This window comes from Crocuta crocuta, unplaced genomic scaffold (genome assembly GCF_008692635.1).
Source record: "Crocuta crocuta isolate KB4526 unplaced genomic scaffold, BGI_CrCroc_1.0 scaffold395, whole genome shotgun sequence".
In the NCBI taxonomy this organism is placed as follows: Eukaryota; Metazoa; Chordata; class Mammalia; order Carnivora; family Hyaenidae; genus Crocuta; species Crocuta crocuta.
Window position 1 is genome coordinate 2,719,956 of NW_027532601.1, and position 10,645 is coordinate 2,730,600.

The 10,645-nt window shown below is 37.6% G+C and overlaps 1 pseudogene; it reads left to right on the plus strand.

Moving 5' to 3' along the window:
• Positions 1-8,576: 8,576 nt before the first annotated feature.
• Positions 8,577-9,141, plus strand: LOC144244780 (rRNA-processing protein FCF1 homolog pseudogene; annotated as a pseudogene).
• Positions 9,142-10,645: the final 1,504 nt, after the last annotated feature.

The window sequence follows — 10,645 nt, forward strand, 5'->3', positions numbered from 1 at the left end:
CTGCATATATGGTCAATTGGTTTATAACAAAGGAGACAAGAATATAGAATGCGGAAAGATCGTCTCTTCAATAAATAGTGCTGGGAAAACTGGACAGTCACTTGCAAAAGAATAAAACCAGACTAATATCTTACTGTCTGCAAAAAATTAACTCAAATGGATTAAAGACTTGAACATAAGGCCTGAAGCTAGAAAATTCCTAGAGAAAACATAGGTGGTGAGCTCCTTGACATCAGTCTTGATGGTGATTTTTTGGAGCTGACTGCAAAGACAAGAGCAACCAAAGCAAATATAAACAGGTGGGATGATGTCAAGCTAAAAAGCTTCCACATCGTGAAGGAAACCATCAACAAATGAAAAGGCAACCTGCTGAGAGGGAGAATATATTTGCAAGTCACATATCCAATAAACAGTTAATATCCAAAATACATAAAGAACTCATACAACTCAGTAGCAAACAAACAAATGATCTGATTAAACATGGGCAAAGGATCTGAACAACAGTTTCCCTAAGGAGCTATGCAGATGACCAACAGGCACATGAAAAGACCCGCAGCATCTCTTATCATCAGAGAAATGCTCATCAAAACTGCAATGAGATAGAATTCACACCTGTTAGACCAGCTTTGGTGAAACTGACAAGAAATGACAAAGGTTGGCGAGGATGTGCAGGAAAGGAAACATGTGTGCATGGTTCGGTGTAGCCACTGTGGAAATCAGTTTGGGGTTTCTCAAAAAAAAATTACCATTTGATCCACCAATGCCACTTCCTAGCTATTTATTCAAAGAAAATAAAAACAGTAATTCGAAAAGACATACACACACCTATTGTCATTGCCACATTTTTTACAATAGCCAAGATATGTTAACAACCTACGGGTACACTGATGGATAAATGGATCAAGAAGATGAGCTATTCATATACAACGGAATGCTAGGCAGACATAAAACAGAATTAAATCTTGCCATTTGTGAGAACACAGATATACCTCCAAGGTATGCTGCTAAATAAAATAAGCCCAACAAACACAGATACCGGCATGATTTCACTTAGATGTGGAGTCTAAAAACCTACCAAACAAATAAAACAAAACTCTCGGATACAGAGAACAGGTTGGTGGTTGCCAGTGGTGAGGGGGCTGGGAAGGATGGGTGAAATGGGTGAAAGGTGTCAAAAAGTACAAACTTCCATATGTGAAAAATATAAGTCATGATATGTAAAGGAGAGCTTAGTGACTATAGTCAGTTTTATTGTATTGCATACTTAAAAGTTGCTAAGAAAATAAATCTTGAAAGTTCCCATCACAAGAAAAAAGAAAAATTTTGTAACTTTGCACAGTGACAGATGGTAACTAGACTTGTCATGGCAATTATTTTACAATCTGTACAAATATCAAATTATTATGCTTTACACATGAAACTAATATATGTTATATATCAATTATACATCAGTTAAAAAAAAGTGTCTTATTGTAACCCTTAGAATTTCACTGTAATCTCATGTAGTCTTAATTTTTTATACCAAACTCAAAAAAATATGAATCTGAGATGCTGTGGGAAAGCTCTGAGAGTCACCTCAGAATGAACTTACTGAAACAAACTCCAGCCCTACATTTTATCGGGTTAGCTTTTATTTTTATGTTTTCAAATTATGAGCCTGTATTTATACATTTATTTATTTGTGTCTGTGTGTTTATACATTTAAATATATGTTTACACTACACTTAATATACAGCAGGGTCCCAAACACAGAACACTAAATATTTTGAAATCAGAAAGGACTGCACTTTTATGTAATTTTGTGTACTTTCATGTCCTATCTTACCATAAGAAATTATTTTTTTAATAAACAGAATTTTTTTAATAGGCATGTGTGGTAAATAGAAAAAGACATTTAAATTTTTAGAAGAAATCATGAACAGAAGATTAGAAGACACATTACAAGTAGACTGGGGGTAACATCATTTTTAAATTATGAGGTCCCATTGTGTATAATTATACCAATTACCTGAAAATCATAGTGCAGATATTTTACAGCTTACAAATCTCCAGCAGCAAGAAGTGAGATGAACTAAACCAGTCAAGGAGGCAATTCAGTACCAGAAACACACACACCAATTGTTAGAGGCTTCCCAGCTTGGATACCACTCCTTCCTCATGGCACAGATTTGATGGAAAAAAGTACATATGAGATTGTGGCAAGCTTAAAAGATTAATCTCCTCTCTTTATGTGCCACTAGCATAAGCCAAGGGAAATATAGTAGTGTCCAATCCAAATTGATAGAATCTATATATTAGGTCAGTGCTCTATCAAAAGCCAGGAACATAGGCAATAAGGACTCGACTCCAGATCAGAGGACAGGAGGGCAGACAGATGCAGATTGGCCTGGGTCCAAACAAGAACTCTGGGGCCAACAGTACATCTTGCATCTCCCAAACTCTGAGCACCTGTCCCCGGACATGGCAGGACCCACACGTGTAGTCACACATGCAAACCAGCCTTTCACCAGAAATCCCCAGAGACCAGCTTCTTAAATTTGATGGATCATCAGAATCACCCGGGATGTTTCTCAAAAACACAGATTCTTGAATCCCAACCTGGATGGTGTTTATTGAGTTAAGTCTGCAGTGGGGCCATGGTGTCGTAGTTTATAAACACCTACAGGTGATGCGATGAGCAGCCAGGGGCGAGAACATACTGCTTTAAGATACTCCACTCCAGATTTGTCTTTTGGACTGAAGAATTTTCAGTTTCCTCTCTTCTAACACCTGTCAGACCTCCATAAGTACACAGTTTCCAGGGAGACTTCATTCCCACCTCCACTTCTCAGATTTGGACCATCCAAAAATCTAATCATTACTTTCTGCCTTATACCAACCACTCAAGGCCAAGGCTCAAAGAGAAACATGAGCAATGATTAACCTAGATGGATAACCTAGAAAGTCAGCCATAAAACAAAACTAAAGTCAAGAACCATACGAAGATGGAATGAAATGCCAGTAGACAAGCAAGAACAAAGAAGTTGTTGGGGTGCCTGGGTGGCTCAGTCGGTTAAGCGTCCAACTTCAGTTCAGGTTATGATCTCACAGTTTGTGGTTCGAGCCCCGTGTCAGGCTCTGTGCTGACAGCTAGCTCAGAGCCTGGAGCCTGCTTCAGATTCTGTGTCTCCCTCTCTCTCTGACCCTCCCTTGCTCATACTGTCTCTCTCTCTCTCTCTCAGAAATAAATAAAAACATTTTTAAAAAAAGAACAAAGAAGTTGTACCCACCAGCGGGGAGAGGCATAGCACCCAATATTCAGAAAGACATAAGCAGGAGTTTTATATAGGAAATGGAGATTATAAGTATATATGTGGAGATTTTATAAGTGTTATCTGGGTCGGATCTCCAACTTTTTCTACTAAAGGGCTTAAGGAAGGAGTGGCATTGCAAATCCAAATTCTTTCAAAATCTCACCCCAGAAACTTACAGAAATACTTATTTATTCTCCTAATTATTGAGCAGGTAACTGTTTACTCAAATACATGTGTACACACACACACACATACCTCCTGAAGAACACACATTAAATCTCACAGACTATAGAATATAAAATTGTAAGAAGGGATAAAAAATTTTGTGTCCCATAATCTACAATGATACTCTTAAATAGAGATGGCTAATACCTTGATATCTGAGCTTCCCTGTGCATTATAGAATGTTTAGCAGCAACTCTGGCCTCTACCTCTGGATGCCAATACCACCACTCCTCTTTCTTTATGGCCACTGCAAATGACTTCAAATATTGCCAAATGTCCCCTCTGGGGCAAAATTGTGCCCAACTGAGAACTACTCCTCTAGTTTATACATCAAGATGGTAGATGAAACTCAACTCTATCAATAATTACATTACATTTAAATAAACTAAATACTTCATTAAAAGTCAAACTTTTAGATTAGAAAAAATGTGAGACCAACTACATGCTGTCTTTAAGAAATTCACCTTTAGGGGCGCCTGACTCAGTTGGTTAAATGTCCAACTTCAGCTCAGGTCAGGATCTCACAGTTGGAGCCCGACATTGGTCTTTGTGCTGACAGCTCAGAACCTGGAGCCTGCTTCAGATTCTGCGTCTCCCTCTCTCTCTGCCTCTTTCCTGCTCACGCTCTGTCTCTCGCTGTCTCTCAAAAATAAATAAAACATTAAAATTTTTTTAGAAATTAACCTTTAATGTAGTGAAAAAATAACTTCAAATGTAAAAAATGAGGAAAAAAGATGCCTTATACAAACAAATAATTAAAAAATATATTTGTAGCTTACAGATCTTTGTATTTCTCCTTTCCTATCAGGATCTTTAAAAATTATTTTTAGTGCCTTTTTGTTGAAACTATTCCAGATTTAGAGTTAGTAATTACTGTATCCTTCCTCTCTCAACTGTGTGAGGAGTAGGGCTGGCTACCAGCATTACAGAGTGAAGAAAATTACTCTCACCAGGAGAGTGTATGGGAATTCTTTCTACTATCTTTACAACTTTTCTGTAAACCTACAATCATTTCAAAACAAAAAAGTTAAACTATGAAAACAGGGAGTTCTGTGTTCTGTTGGTTCTCACTGGTTAAAAAAAAAATATGTCCTATAGATAACTATAACTAAATGCAGAGAATGATGATAGTGTATGATTAAACAATGTTCAAGGTAAAAAAACCAAATCCTCACCAGAGCTCTTGACATAGCTACAGAAACAGGTAGATAAAAAGCCGATCTGAGCAGACACAGAGGCAGCACCAGATGTAATGGAGCATTCTGAAGTCTCTTGTGCAACCGGAAATATTTTTCACTAAGAACATTTGAAATTTCCAAATATACTAAGAATCTTGTCGGCATGTTGAAGGAGGGAAACTATGGCTTTCCTTCATTAGTTCCAGCTGTAAGATGCATTCCTGGGGAAGATTAGCGAGTAACTGGAGCCATTACCAGCTACTGGGAGGCGGACAAGCTGGTTGTGCTTATGTTGAACACACAGGCATCGGAACTTCAGTGTCCTTCCCTATATGTTGCTGCCACCTAGTGGTCAAATCTTTCCATGAAATGTGGAAAATAAATCATTGTAAAATTAATAATTTAGGTTTTAGTCTTAAGAAGCTAGAAACATAAGTCTCAATTAAACCCAAAGTAAGTAAGATAAATAGAAAATAGTAAACAGAAGTCAATAAAATTAAAAATGGACCAACAATAGAGAAATCCACAAGGGCAAGAGCTGGGTTTTTGATCAATTAAAAGATCGATAAAATTGATAAACGTATGGCCAAACTGAGCAAGACAAAGGAAGACGAGATACAAATTATCAATATCAGGAATCATAGATGTCAGCACTACAGGTATTATAAACATACTAAAGGAACTGGAGGTTACTACAATTTTATGCCAGTAAACCTGAAAACCCAGAGGAAATGGACAAGTTCCATGAAATATAGAAGTGACCAAAATTGGCACAGAAGAAAAAGCCAATCTCAAATAATCTCATATCTATTAAAGAATATGAAATCATTGTATATATAAGTATATATACCTATATACTTTTCCTCAGACTTGTAAGTAACCCAAATGATATCACTGATGAATTCTACCAAACATTTAAAGAAATAAGACCAACCTCACACAAACTCCTTCAGAAAACAGATAAGAAGCAAACACTCCCCAACTCATTTTATGAGAAGAGAATTACTTTTTCCCTAAAGCCAGACAAAGATACAACAGGAAAAAAAAATTCAGACTAACATCTCGTGAACACAAATGGAAAGAAACGTTAACTATTGGCAATCTAATATAGTGATGGTATACTATAACCCAGTGTGAAAAGAATAATGTGTTATGACTAATCACAGTTTATTCCAGGAAGGCAGCATTGGTTTAACATTCCAATGTCAATCAGTGTAATTCATCATATAAGCAAAATGAAAAAAGCACATGTTATATTTTCAATAGATGCAGAAAAAGCTATTGACAAAATATAACACCCATGATTAAGGACATTTATGAAAACCTTATAGTTAATGTTATACTTCCCTAAAGTAAGGAATAAGCCAAGAATCTCTGCTCACATTTGTTGGCAGCATAGAAGTTTTAAACAGCATAATAAGGTAAAAAATAAAAGTCTTGCAAGTTGAAAAATAGAGTAAAATTGTCTTTATTTCTAGGAGACAAGGTAATGTAGGTAGAAAACCTTAAATGATCTTCAGTAAAAGTAATATGACTAAAGTTAAGTTCAATGAGGACATAAATATACAAAATTTATTGTATATTATAACTACCAACAAATAATTCAAAATGAAATTTTAAAGACACAATACAATAGCAACAAAAATCATGAAATAAATAGGATAAATTTTTTAAAATATGTATGAAATTGATACACTCAATATTAATATTATAAAACTTTGATAAGAGAAATTAAAGGGAGTTAAATAAATTGAGAAATAAGCCATGTTTATGCAAAATTGTTACAATGTGAATTCTCCTGGCATACAGTAAGACTAAGTATTTGCTACTCTTATTGTTAATAACAGATTTTTATGATTGTCATATATACTTACACCAACACATGACAAAAATGAAATGACTCAGAGAAATGCTAAAAATTGTTCTTATATAGCAGGCATGGCTAGAGGTTTATACTTTTTATGATGAATCAACCCTTCTAAAGTTCTCAAAACTGTGTGGTAAGACATAAGAGGTTGCCACAACAAACTCACAGTGTATTTAATCTTTCTAGGCAAAATCAGTGACTCTGTATGTATCTGATGTGAAATATACAAGTTAGAAATAGTTTACAATTTCAACAATGGATTGTGCTACCTTCCTTTGATGACATTATCTTTGTGAAGATTTTTTTTTTCCAGTGGATGCTGTTTCACAAAGGGTGTGGAAATCACTGGAGAGCAGGAAATGAGAATGTTGGTGTCCAATCTCATTCCAGGCTTTAAGGAGTTCAGAGAGGCCTAATATTAATTGTGGTTATTTAAAATGAAATGAAGATACCAGTTTTTTTCTTTTAAAACACACGTATCATACTTTTCAAGTTGCTATCAAGTTGTTAGCACATAATGCTTATTATGTTGTTTCTACCTAACTACTCAATAAGCAGAAGATTTAGGTATTTCTTTAGTCATGGGGATACCATGAAAATGATCGGGTTACAAAAGATGCAGTGAATCAAGAGTATCTGACAACTGTGGAACTAATCATTTTAAAAATATATCTCTTAGGAGGGTGCCTGGGTGGCTCAGCCCTTTAAGGGTCTAACTTCGGCTAAGGTCATGATTTCATGGCTCATGAGTTCTAGCCCCTAGTCAGGCTCTGTGCTGACAGCTCAGAGTCTGGAGCCTGCTTCAGATTCTGGGTCTCCCTATCTTTTTCTGTCCCTCCCCTTCTTTCTCTTTCTCTCTCTCTCAAAAATAAATCAACATTAAAAAAAGAAGTAAATAAACTTTGAAAGTATAGCAATTAGTGATTAGTACAATCAAATCTATACTACTTTAGAATAGTAGCCAGCAAATCTTTCTATGAAAGATCACATATTAAATAGTACAGGGTTTGCAGTCCATATTTGGTCTCTGTCACATAGTGCTCTTTATTTGCTTGCTTGGTTTTGCAGCCCTTTAAAAAGTAAAAATAATTCTTGGGGCACCTGGCCGGCTGAATTAGTTAAACGCCTGACCTCGGCTCAGATCATGACCTGCGGTTCATGAGTTTGAGCCCCACACGGGGCTCGGTACTGACAGCTCAGAGCCTGGACCCTGCTTCTGATTCTGTGTCTCCCTTTCTCTCTGCCCCTCCCCTGCTCACACCATGTCTGCCTCTCTCTCAAAAATAAACAAATATTCTTTAAAAAAATTTTAAGGAAAAATAATTCTTACCTCACAGGTAAGAATTCAAAGAACTGGCTACTGGCCAATTAGGGAGCACAGGCACCAATTAGCCAGTCCCTGCTTTGGAACCTTGAGAAATGCAGCTCATTTTATGGCTCTTGTTTGGTACAAATTTTGTGATCCAACATGATAAAAACACTGATTATCGAAATTGCAAAGCACTTTTAGTATCACCTAATTCTAAGATACTGTTTTCTACATTTTAACATCACTGACATTGGTTATTGTTTTTCTTTCAATTGCTTCTGCCTAGGTGAGGGTCAGGAGGAAGTTACCATTGCCTGAGACAGCATGTGCTGGATCACAGACATCTACGTTATTTCCACCTCATTTGTGTTCTACTGTTTGTGCTACACATGTTACATCTAATTACTCCTTAAAATATATTCAAAAAAGAAAGAAGAGTACAGTGAGAACATGGGGAAGCAAAGGAAAGCAAGAAAGTAGGGGTGCCTGGGTGGCTCAGTCGGTTAAGTGTCTGACTTTGGCTCAGCTCATGATTTCAGGGATCATGAGTTTGAGCCTTGCATCGGGCTCTGTGCTGACAGCTCGAAGCCTGGAACCTGCTTTGGATTCTGTGTCTCCCTCTCTCTCTGCCCCTCCCCTGCTCATACTCAGTCTTTCTCTGTCTCTCAGAAAGTAAATAAACACTAAAACAAAATTAAAAAAAAAAAGCAAGAAAGTATGAGACTATGAAGCTAATGCTTAGTCTCTGAGATCAGAGGCTTAAAGAGAAGGATACATTGAAACCTAAAAGGAAAGAAAAGAAAGATCTCTGTGCACTCAAGGAAATAGGAGTACCTCAACATCCTTCTTCCTTATTCTTCCAATGTAACACACAGCTAGGCCCACCTTACCCTATCCTGGTTGATATCAACTTTACCAACTTTTCTGTCAAAGCCAAGCCTGACTTAGTACAGTCGATGATGGACTGTCTGGATGCCAATTGTATCCCTTCTATAGCTGGCTGTATCATGGCTGAAATTGAGAAACTGGGGCAAAGGTATCCAGTGGCTCTAAGGATTGCCAAGGATCCAAGATTTGAACGATTACCAGGCACACACAAAGCAACTACGCTGATGACTGCTTAATACAGACAGTTACCTCAGCACAAGTGTTACATTGTGGCCAAGGTGGATGGGACCCTAAATGAAGGACTGGGACCATAAATGAAGGATTCAGAAAAGCCCTGGAGTTCCCATCATATACATCATATACATTTCTAACCACAGGTAAGAATATTGAGTGGATGCCAATGATTATGGAGCCTCTTGTTCTAATTCTTAAAAGGTAGAGTTGACTTCCTCTGCCTTCCTTTACCACCTTTTCCTGTTGCCAATTCATATCGCAATATGCTATAGCATGAATTATTCTACTTACCCATTTGTTCGGTTATGAGCTGAGTATGGTTAAATACCCTCGTTTTTTGACATTATATTGAAATAAATAGTTTGCATCATTTTAAATTTTGTTGCGTCTTTTTATAAATCAGATGATTGCTCGCATAAAACCTATCTTCAAAAAAAGTACATACTAATTTGTCATTGATAAAATCTTACTGTCCAGAGGTATTTCACAGACCTCATCTTCACCCAATTTGTGTGGGAAGGATCCCCACCATAGGGCTATGGGGATGACCAAACCATGGCACACAAGGCTGGAAGATAAGGTCAAGAGCAGAATATTAGTCATGCACACTCACAGCCTGGGGGAGGGGACACAGAGCCACATAGAACCACGTAGGGGTTGCATTTAGGAACAAAGTGAACAAGGGACTGTGGGAAATAGACTTTACTATCGAGAAAATAAGATGTTCCCTGATTCCCAGGGGATGATGTGATTGGCTTGCTTGAATAACTTCACAGGCCGACAAGGAAGTCAAGGATAAGAAGGAACCACATGGTCTCCATAATACGAAGGTTGTTTGGTGTGGGGTCCAACTCTACAGGAGCAGAGTGAGAAGGGAAACTTGCAGGTAAACAAAATGTTCTGGAATGAGTGATGCTGATGCATAACTTGGTGAATATCTTAAAACCCACTGAATCGTGCACTTTAAAATAGTGAACTTGGTAGTATGTGAATTCTCTCTCAATAAAGCTATCACTAAAAAACAACCCAAACAACAACAGAAAACTATACCAGGACTTCACCTTCAGGCCAAGATGGAGTGATAGAGATTGAATTTGCTCTCATAGCAGACACAAACAACTGGAAAAAATTCATTTAACAACAGTTTTCAAGAATTTGAATATTTGGTAGTTGAGAACAATGATCTCAGACTAAGAAACATGCAGGTGAGCCTTACATTTGCTCCCACCTGGAGAGATATTCTATGACACAGCACAAGAGGGAAGGCCCAGGCATTGTCCAATAGTTTCCCTGAGTCACGATGATGGAGCTGGGAGTCTGAGGAGCCCTAGGGGCAGAGTTTTGTTGTTGTTTTTTTAATTTTTTTTAAATTTATTTCTAGGAGAGAGAGAGACAGCGTGAGCAGGGGAGGGTCAGAGAGGAAGGGAGGGAGTGACAGACGCTCCAGGCTCTGAGCTGGCAGTCAGCACAGAGCCCGACACGGGGCTTGAACCCACAAACCACGAGATCATGACCTAAGCGAAAGTCGGACGCTTAACCGACTAAGCCACCCAGGCACCCTGTCCTAAGGGCAGAGTATTTGTCCTGAAGCATATGCCCATACAAAGACTTATACATAATGCTTATAGCAGCTTTATTTGTAATAGCCGAA